A 9643-nucleotide genomic window follows, 5' to 3' on the forward strand; every position below is an offset into this window, starting at 1 on the left:
AACCCTAAGAATCTCGGAGAATCTTATTTTCAGAACTTTTCAAAATATTATCCTATTTTGTAATCCCAGTACTTGGGAGGCAGAGGCAGGAAGATTGCATGAGTTCGAGGCTAGCCTGGGTATGTAGTGAATTCAAGGCCAGCCTGAACTACATCATGAGACCCTGTCTCAAAATCAAAACAAAACAAATCCCATTTGCCTCCAACGCTTGCTAATTATATTTAATCATATGGATACAAAAGGTGGATATCTTCTTGATTGAGCATGCAGTGAAATCAGTCTCTCTTTCTCTATCTCTTTTTGTTTTATGAGACAGGTTCTCCCTATGTAGTCCAGGCCAGCCCAGGTAGGCCTCAACAATCACAATCCTTTGGCCTGAGTGCTGGGATTACAGGTATGTACCACCAGCCAGGCCTCCCTTCTAAATTTTAAAAAAGATAGTTCCCTGTCCCTTACAAATTAAAGACTTCCAAGTTCAGGAGACAGTAAGTACATCCAAAAAATTTTTACCTGTTGGCAAATTGCAAGCTGTACCCTTGACAAATTGTAAATCTATATATTTCTGACAGAGAAGAATACTGGACTTTGGGCAAATGTTCTACTGTTGACCATGCTGATCACCTGTTATAGACACTTGTTAAGAATTTTGGGGCCAGGGATTTAACTCAGTGGTTCCACTGCCTGCCTCGCAAGCACAAGGTTCCAAGTTCAATCCCTGGTGCCTAAATAAATAAAAATAAATTACCACATGATTTTCATTTAAGGCCTGTTAAATTAGGTCCCCAAAAGGGGGCCCTAACTGTAGTCTTCCCTTCATCAGCTCAAAACAGTTAGATGAAATCTGCCCCCCTTCTTCCCTAACCACTGTTGGGAATAGCCCTTTGAAAAAGAGCTTATTATAGACAAGTAATCCAGTTTAAAACATTATAGGTCCTTATAACCCATGGAGACAAGCCATTGTTAGATATACGTGTTTTTCCCTAATAACACACTTACATAAAACAAGAAAGGGGGAGTACAGCTACCTCTACAAGCTCAGTTAGTTTGTCATCTTCTCTAGTTGGCTTCATTTAAAATTTTTAAAAATCCACTATGGAAAATAAATATCCTCCATCAAAACTCCACTGATACTAAGATAAATTTACAGACATGTCCTAGACACAAATGTCAAAAGATGTCCTAATAAAAGGTAAAATGGCTCAATGCATTTAATAACATAGGGGCCAAAATATTCTTGCGTTCTAACGGGAAAAACTCAGACCTACAGAGATCACCAGACCCAACACACCACCTAGAAGCTCAAAACAGACATATCATGCCATTAAAAAAAAAACAAAAAACAACCAACCAACACTGTAAGCTACAAGTACAAAACAACAGGGGGAGATGCTGGGAGCCCTGTGCTGTGGATCACTATGGCTGGGCCTAAGCTCCTCCAGCGGATGAGGAAGGACCCTAAGAGTGAGGAGAACATGCAGCTTGCTCACCTCCTCTGTGGATGAAGCAGGGCCCCATGGGAGGAGAACAGGTGACAAATTGACATGGTAGAGCAAGGCCCGGCCAAAAAAAAACATGTGCTTTTCCTCCCTGTCTGTTCCTATCTAAGTGTAAAGCCCTACAGAGATTAGCTGCTTTCCCTGTTCTGGTTACAAACCAGTCCCTTCACTTCCCTCTACACTTCCCTTATTGCTACTGCTATAAATAAACGTGCTGCAGTTACCAGACAGTCCTTTTCTCCCATCAAGAGGAAGGCTCCACCTGGCCTCAGTTTTACCTGTCTTCTTCATCTCCCACTGGTCCCCCTCATGAACTCCTCAGCTGCACAGGCTGTAGCACTTCACAGCAAGCTTTTTCTAAATACGAGTCTGAGAGATTTCCCCTATAGGGAAAATGGAGTAGACATACTTTTCCATGTTGCTCTTACTAAGTACAACTAAAAATCTTGGGCATAAGAAACTGAAATGTAGAGAGGAGGCAAAGTGGTTAAGTACCTCAGGAACCAAGGACTGGCCCTTGAGTGGGCTCCTTGGGTCCTCCCCTCCTCCCCAGTACTGGGGCTTAAACCTAGGGCCTATGCACTGAGCTGTACCCCTAGACCATTTTATATTTTAATTCAAGACAAAGGTCTCTAAGTCACTAAATTGGCTAGGCTGGGCTCAAACTTGTCTCAGTCTCTCGTAGTGCTGGGATTCCAGATGTGTACCACCACCTCTGGCCCTGGGCTTCCTTTTTGCCTCAATATCCAGAAGTTGGTCAACTGGAAACATGAAGCACAGATCAAAAACAAAACCAACCAAACAAAAAACCCTAAAAAAAGCCTGCTCTCCTCCACTAAAGGATCAGGAAAAGGACAGCTTACCAAGATAGACACCTTTAGATGGTAAATCATAAGCTCTGCCAGACTGGAGAAAAATCAGTGGCCTCCACCCAACCATTCTGGGAAAGGCTTCTGGTGAAAACACCCGAGAGCAGGGATGTGGTTAAATGAGGCAAGACCTCAGGGTCGGATTATTTCATAACCCGGGTGGAATTACAGTAACTTGGCACATCTTTTCAGCAAAGGGCAGCATAGGAAGTGAGCACCACCTGGTGAGGAAACTCAGCAAATCATCTAAGTGCTGTGTTTGGGAGTGGGAGGGTCACAACCAAAGAAATGTGGGTTCTTGGAAGCCTAGGAGGAGGATGAGAAGGGACTAATGAAGCCCAGATGGCATGTGCTGGTTCTTTTGCCAGCCATGGCCAGGCTCACCAGACACAGGAGGAGAAAGTTGGTGTGAGATTGATCATCTACGGTTGCTTGATTTCTGGAGAGGAAGAGAGATGGAGGAGAGGAATATAGGGGCAGAAAAAATGGAAAACTATGTTGTGTCAGTTCTCATAACACAATATCTAGGGAAGTAAGGTCGTCTGTTCGTTCCATACCCAGAAGGTACTGCTAAGGCTCAGCAGAATTGAATTACAGCATGGCTAAGACAAAGTAAAACCCCAATTTAGATGAAGTTAAGCTGATTCCAGAGCCCATTCCTAAACATGTACAAGTTTCCCACAGGGACACATACAGAAAACCAGAAACCTTCACCAACATACAGCTAACATAGAGAATGTAACAAAGTATGTTTATCATCAGGCTATTTTATGATAACAGTGTCCCCTACTTGGAACATCCTTATTTTATATCAGTAGACCCTTGAACTGAAAAACAAGCCTCCCTCTCTGTCAGAGAAACCTTAGACATGGGGAAAGGGGATTTTATTCTTGTTCTCTAGGAAATAGATGAGAAAATACATGAGTGTATTCAGTGTGAGCAAAAAATATGGTGAATATGAAATTTAAAAAATTATTATAATAGATTGCCGTTAGTCCCCCTCAAAAATACCCTCTTTCACTTCAAACACTTATCCCATTATTCTTACTATTTTAAAAAAAATTGTTTGGTGACAGTGTCTCACTGTGTAGCCCAGGCTGCTCTTGAACTCGAAGTGCTCCTCCTGCCTAAGCCTCCAAAGTGCTGGGATTACAGGCCACGCCTCCAGCTCTTATCTCTTTCTGAAGCAGCTCTGGAAGTTCTTTCAGGAATATGTTTAGTTGCCTTGAGGGTACCTCCATGTCCTGATTGATTCAAATGCTTACCTTTCATGGTCATTTTGACTTTGAGAAAGAGCTAGAAGTTGTATGCTACATCTAGTGAATAAGATGTATGGGGACACACTGTAATGTTTTTTACAAGTCTACCTTTCCTTTAAATGGCACTAGGAAGCAGCATTTACAGTCTTTTATTTTATTTTTTTTTAATTACACCTCATAAAGACATTGATGAGAGAGAACTTCACAACTTCTTCAGAAAGTGGTAAGAAGAGCACTCTGGAGGCTGAGGAAGGAGAATCATAGCAAGTTCAAGGCCAGCCTGAACTACATGGCAAGACCCTGTCTCAAAACAAAAAACAAGAAAAAAATAAAGTGGTGAGAACTGAGAACAGTAGAATATGTTTGAAGTGAGGCAAAGTATTTTGAGGGAGGTTCACAGCAGTATGTCTTGTACTGATTTTTAAAAATTCATATATTTACTGTATATTTTGATCAAATATAGACCAAAGGATTCAATAAGATTGAGTAGACCAAATAAGATTGAGCTAGACCATAGTATTCAATAAGATTGAGTAGTGCTGCTGCCCTTGAGAGAGGACTTGCCCAAAAGTGATGCAGACAGGTTTGGTAAGAGGAAAGCTGAAGGGCTTGAGTGGAAATAATGAGGTCCACAGAGTTGTCTTAATAAGAGAATCTGGGCTGCCAAAGGCCATATCCAGAAGTAATGGAAAATTTAAGTGTGTCCCAGGAAAATGAGTATTTTAAGAAGCCCAGGTCTGATTGGGGAAAGTACAGGAGAAAAAGCTGTGCTGCTCTGCTAGCTATATTCCAAGTTGAAACCTAGGGCAAAGACCAGGACACAGACTGGAGATGTGCCCTTAGAAGGGAGCAGCAAGGATGAGAGTGTTTGGGAGCCTTAGTCACTGCAAGCAGTGAACTAGCCAGGTTAAATGGCAGCAGATAAGTATGCTTGTTCTACATAGGAATCTTTCTAGAAAGTGCAAAAGAAGGCCAGGGGTTTAGCTCAGTGGTTCTGCTGCCTGCCTCACAAGTGCAAGGTCCTGAGTTCAATCCCTAATACCAAAAAAAAAAAAAAAAAAAAAACAAAATAAAAAAAAAAAAAAAAAACAGAACATACAAAATAAATGTATATTTAATAAGTATTTTAAGGATAAACTATGGCATGGCTTTGATCTATGTATTTTTTCAAAATGCAGTTGAGGCTTCAGCTTTGGCTTTGGGAAAACCTATAGTCAAATGCTTACTTATTAGTATTTGGACTGTTTCCTGACGTTGTACTAGATGGATTGTTGTGTAACATCATAGACTACTCTCACATTCAGCTGGGTGACATCAGTCATACAAACAATTATTTTCAATATCTAGAGAGTCACTAGATGTAGTATGGAGTGAAACTCATCCTAGGTTCTATATTCAATGAGATTCCATCAGTTAAATTACAAATGTATATTTACTATGCAAGAACTTTGGGTTGCCATTCCAGGCTCACTGTTAGGCCTCTTCATGATTGCCCATGCTATGCTTCACAGCGCCCCTCTTTTTTTCTCTGTACTGGGGATCAAACTCAGGACCTTGCAGTTGCCAGGCAGAGCTACCTAACTGGCCCTGCACAGTGTTTTTGTTTGTTTGTTTGTATTGTTTTGGTTTTGTTTGAGGCAGGGTCTCCCTTGTAGTTCAGGCTGGCCTCAAACTTGTGGAGGATCCTCCTGCCTCAGCCTCCTGTATGCTAAGATTACAGGTGTTCACCACCACATCCAGCTTGCATGGTGTCTTTTTATTTTTACTCTTTCCTTTCTTTTTACTCTGCCCAAACTTGTTTGCAAAGCCCGTTCTTTCCCTACTCCTCTGTTTTTTTCCTACCTCTAATAAATGTGAAACCTTGCCATCATAAGAAAAAAGAACTTTGAGTGAAATATATTGTCTAATGTCATTATTTAAATATTTGTATACATTTATTGACACAAAACAACATAATGGTCTTTTTTTTTTTTTTTTTTTTTTTTTTTGAGACAGGATCTCACTATGTAGTCCAGGCTGGCCTCAAACTCGTGATCCTCCTTCCTCAGCCTCTCGAGTGCTGGGATTACAGGCATGAGCCACCATACCCGCCATAATAGCCTTTATAAAGTTAAAATTATTTAAATTTCATAAACATTTATTGATTCAGAAGAACATGATAATTTCTCTAAAGTTATCTAGTTAATATACTCCTTTTTAATACTTTTGTTAACTTTCAATCTATCTTCATATGCATTTTGCCTTTTCAAAGTTATTATTAATCTTAATATTTAATGTTAATTATTAATATTTAACATTATTATCTTAATAATTATCTTTGTACATAAAGCACAGTGTTAACATTAACTTTCACAATCACTACGCAGTACTCTGGGATATAGACACACACACACACTATCTGCCTGATGGTGCAGCCATGAGCCCAACAGTAATCTTGTAGCTTTATGCTGAGAAATGATGGCACTGTCAAGTACTTAAAGTTGGCTAGCAGACATCTAAAATTAAACTATCACTACTACATGTTTTCATAAATAATATTTTTTAAAAAATAAAACCTTTTTTTTCTTGAATTTCAGAAGTTCATTTTACCATAACAACTGGCTTTTAGGCATTCAGCTGAAGTGCACTTATGTACTTATTGTATTTCTAAGTTCTTTAGAAGGTAACTAATAGAATTGTGTCATATCATTTTTATTCTGCAAACATTAATTATATGTTAACATTTATTATAATTACAATTACAGAAACCCTAGTAACCCTAATAACTATAAAAGTGCTAGAAATTGGATTTTCTTTTTCTTTTTTTTCCCCTGTGGTTTTGGGGATTGAACAGAGAGTCTTGTACTTGTTTGGAAAGTGCTCTATCATTGAGCTATATCCCCAGTCCCTTTTTAATTCTATTTTGAGATAAAGCCTTGCTAAATTGCCCAGGCTGGCCCCAAACTTGTGATCCTCTTGTCCCAGCCTCTTGGGTAGCTAGGATTACAGTTGTGCACAACCATGCTTACTTAGTTTGGATCTTAAATGTCTGTAAAGCTTGGTCCCCAACCTTCAGAAATAGCTATTGGGAGATGGTGGAACCATTAGGAGGTAGGGCCTAGTCGAAGGGCCTAGGTCACTAGAGGTGTGCTAGGGACTTCAGCCCCTTCCTGTTTCTCCCTTTGCATCCTGGCTACAATGGGGTGAAGTTTCCTCTACAATGCACTCTATTCTACCACAGTCCCCAAAACAACAGTTCATCTAACCACTGACTAAAACTTCTGAAACCATGAGTCAAAATGTCTTTTTTTTTTTTTTTTGTACTGGGGATCAAACCCAGGACATTGCACTTGCCAGGCAGTTGTGGCACCATTGAGCTAAATCCCCAGCCCTAAGTCTTTCTTCTTTAAAAGTTGTTTATCTCAGATATTTTATCACAATGACAGGAAGCTGAGTAATGCAGTGATGATGTGCCTATTTTTTTTTTCAGATACACTGATTCCTTCCAAGATTGTTGTCATCGTTCAGCCTAACTTTTCTCTAATTTATTCATTTTAACCAAACATCTTTTCTTCATAATAGATCTTAAGAACTTTTTCATTCACCTTTAGAGGTTATTTCCCTACTAATTGTAAGCTTCTCAGACTAGCTTTAGGCCTGCCTTTCTCTCTCCTTTTCTTCCTTCCTTCCTTGAAATCAAACGTAGGTCCACATGCTTGCCAGGCAGGTGCTGCACTGCTGAGCTATAACCATGGCCCTGTTTTTGGTTTTTTTGAGACGGTCATACTGTGTAGTTTAGGCTGGGCTTGAACTTGGTATATCGCCCAGGGTGGCCTTGAATTCAAAGTGACCCACCTGCCTCGTCCCCACTATTGCTGGGATTACAGGTGTGTACCACCTTACGTAGCTCAGGCCTTTTTGTTTCGAGACTGAGCTTTGGACACAGGATCTGGGGTGTCATCAAATGTGATAAGCAAACTGTATCCATTGTATCATCACCCAGTGCCTTTGGCTTTAACCTGGACTCCTCTGGTCCTCTGAACCCTTCATAGGGTCTGGTCCTGCTCCTCTATAGCCTTCCATGGTCTGGCATCCTTTGCTGACTCACTCATGTGACTTCATGTTTTGTAATAGTTTTACCTCTATGACAGTAGCTCCCAATAGACAGTGATTTGGTGCTCAGGGGACACTTGGCAGTTTTTGGAGATGTTGCTCGTCCCAAATGAATGCTATTGGCATCTGAGAGATGAAGGGTAAAGATGTGGATAATACGTTCTCATACACAAGATAGCCTCTGCAACAGAAGTATGTGTTCTGAAATGTTAGGAGTACTGAGCTTGCGCAATCCTGCCTTTCATGTTCTGGCCTTTGACCCCAGACTCCAGTCATTTGACGGCCTCAAGCCTTCTTGTTATCACTGTCAGATGCTGCTATCCTTCCCGGTGACAGGCTCTCTAGGGCTATAAGTAAGCTTAAGACAATCAGACCCATCACCTATACAAAAACTCCTATGTGCTGTATGTGAAGCCCAAGCAAATGAAAATGAACCAGGCTGGGCATAGTGGTGTTTGCTTGGATTTCCAGCACTAAAGCTGAGGCAAGAGGGGTCACTTGAGCCTTGAGCCCACTTTGGGCAACATAGTGATATCCTATTCAAAAAAAGGAACAAGAGAATCATTGGTCATAAGACCTTCTAGTGAGTAATTATTAGATACAGAACCCAGAATGTCTGATGATCTTCAGAAAACGTCAGAATGTGGGTCAAAAAAATGAACCACTGTAGAAATGATTATTCTGTAACTATCCCATCTATCTGTGACTAAAAATAAACTTTCTCAAATATCCTGTATAAACTCTTCACTTGCAATTATTGGCTAAGCCGATCCTTTAGGCTTCCATCTTCAAATATATATCAGTGCAAAGACTCTGTGTTCAATCCCTGTACCACCAGCAAAAACGTCTTAATTGGTTTTGTTTTTTTATTCTAGAATCAGAGAACATTTAATTCCGTAAAATTGAATAAGTGATCCATTGGCCAAAGCGTTGGCTTTATAAACAGAGAAAAATTGAAGAAAGCAGAAATGAAAAGTCAGTTGGTTATTTCAAAAGTTACTTTCCTTGAAATGCAGAGACAGAGAGAAAAAGCAATAGGAATAATGGGAATGTAATTGTTTGGTTAACATCAGTGTATTTCAGGTTAATTTTTTTTAGATAATCTAGGCTAGAGGCAGGTTAACTTTTTTGTGTGTAAATAAATATTAAGGCAGAGGGAATTTTACTATCATGTCTATTCAAATTGATCTTTTGGGGGAATGTGACTATTATCTCTTTAATCCTGATTTTTTGGAAATTCAGATAAGTAGCTTAGTCTTAGCATGAGTGACTCCATGTTGATTTTTCGCTTGCTCTGCTGGGGCCCAGAACAGGAACATAGTCCAAAGCAATAGTTTCTGTAACTTTTATTTTACATATCCATAGCATGAAAAACACAGATAGTTCTGGTTTTGCATGATTTTACCCAATTTCTTAAAATAGAGCCCTTAGAGGATGCGATGGTACATACCTACAGTTTCAGCCCTTGTGAGGCTGAGGCAGCAGGATAGCGAGTGAGTTCAAGGCCAGCCTGGGCTGCATAAAGAGACCTCATCTCCAAAGCAAAAAAAAAATCCAAAACAACAGCAACAATCTGAGCCTTGCTGCTTAGGCAACTGCCTTCTGCTGGGCATTTACTAAAAAAAACTGCTAAAACTTGTAAATATATCTCTTTTGCAGCCCAAAAGCTCTCTCAAGGACTTGAGAGCCACTCTTATGAATATAACTGTCATAAGAATAAGATCTCTATAAGCCAAAAAGCATAGCTTTTAGTTGATTTTAAAAATAATTAATTTTGGAGATCACATAGCTGAGCAATATTGTATTAGTCTCCCACTAGCTTTGGTGTAGATAACACCTCTGATGTATGGGATATGGTGATAACAGTTGCCTAGGCTAGTTTTCAGGGACCTGAAGGCTATTTTTTTTTTTTTTTTTTTTTTTTTTT

The sequence above is a fragment of the Fukomys damarensis genome, unplaced genomic scaffold (assembly GCF_012274545.1).
Source record: "Fukomys damarensis isolate Sample0158 unplaced genomic scaffold, DMR_v1.0_HiC HiC_scaffold_14, whole genome shotgun sequence".
Taxonomy (NCBI): domain Eukaryota; kingdom Metazoa; phylum Chordata; class Mammalia; order Rodentia; family Bathyergidae; genus Fukomys; species Fukomys damarensis.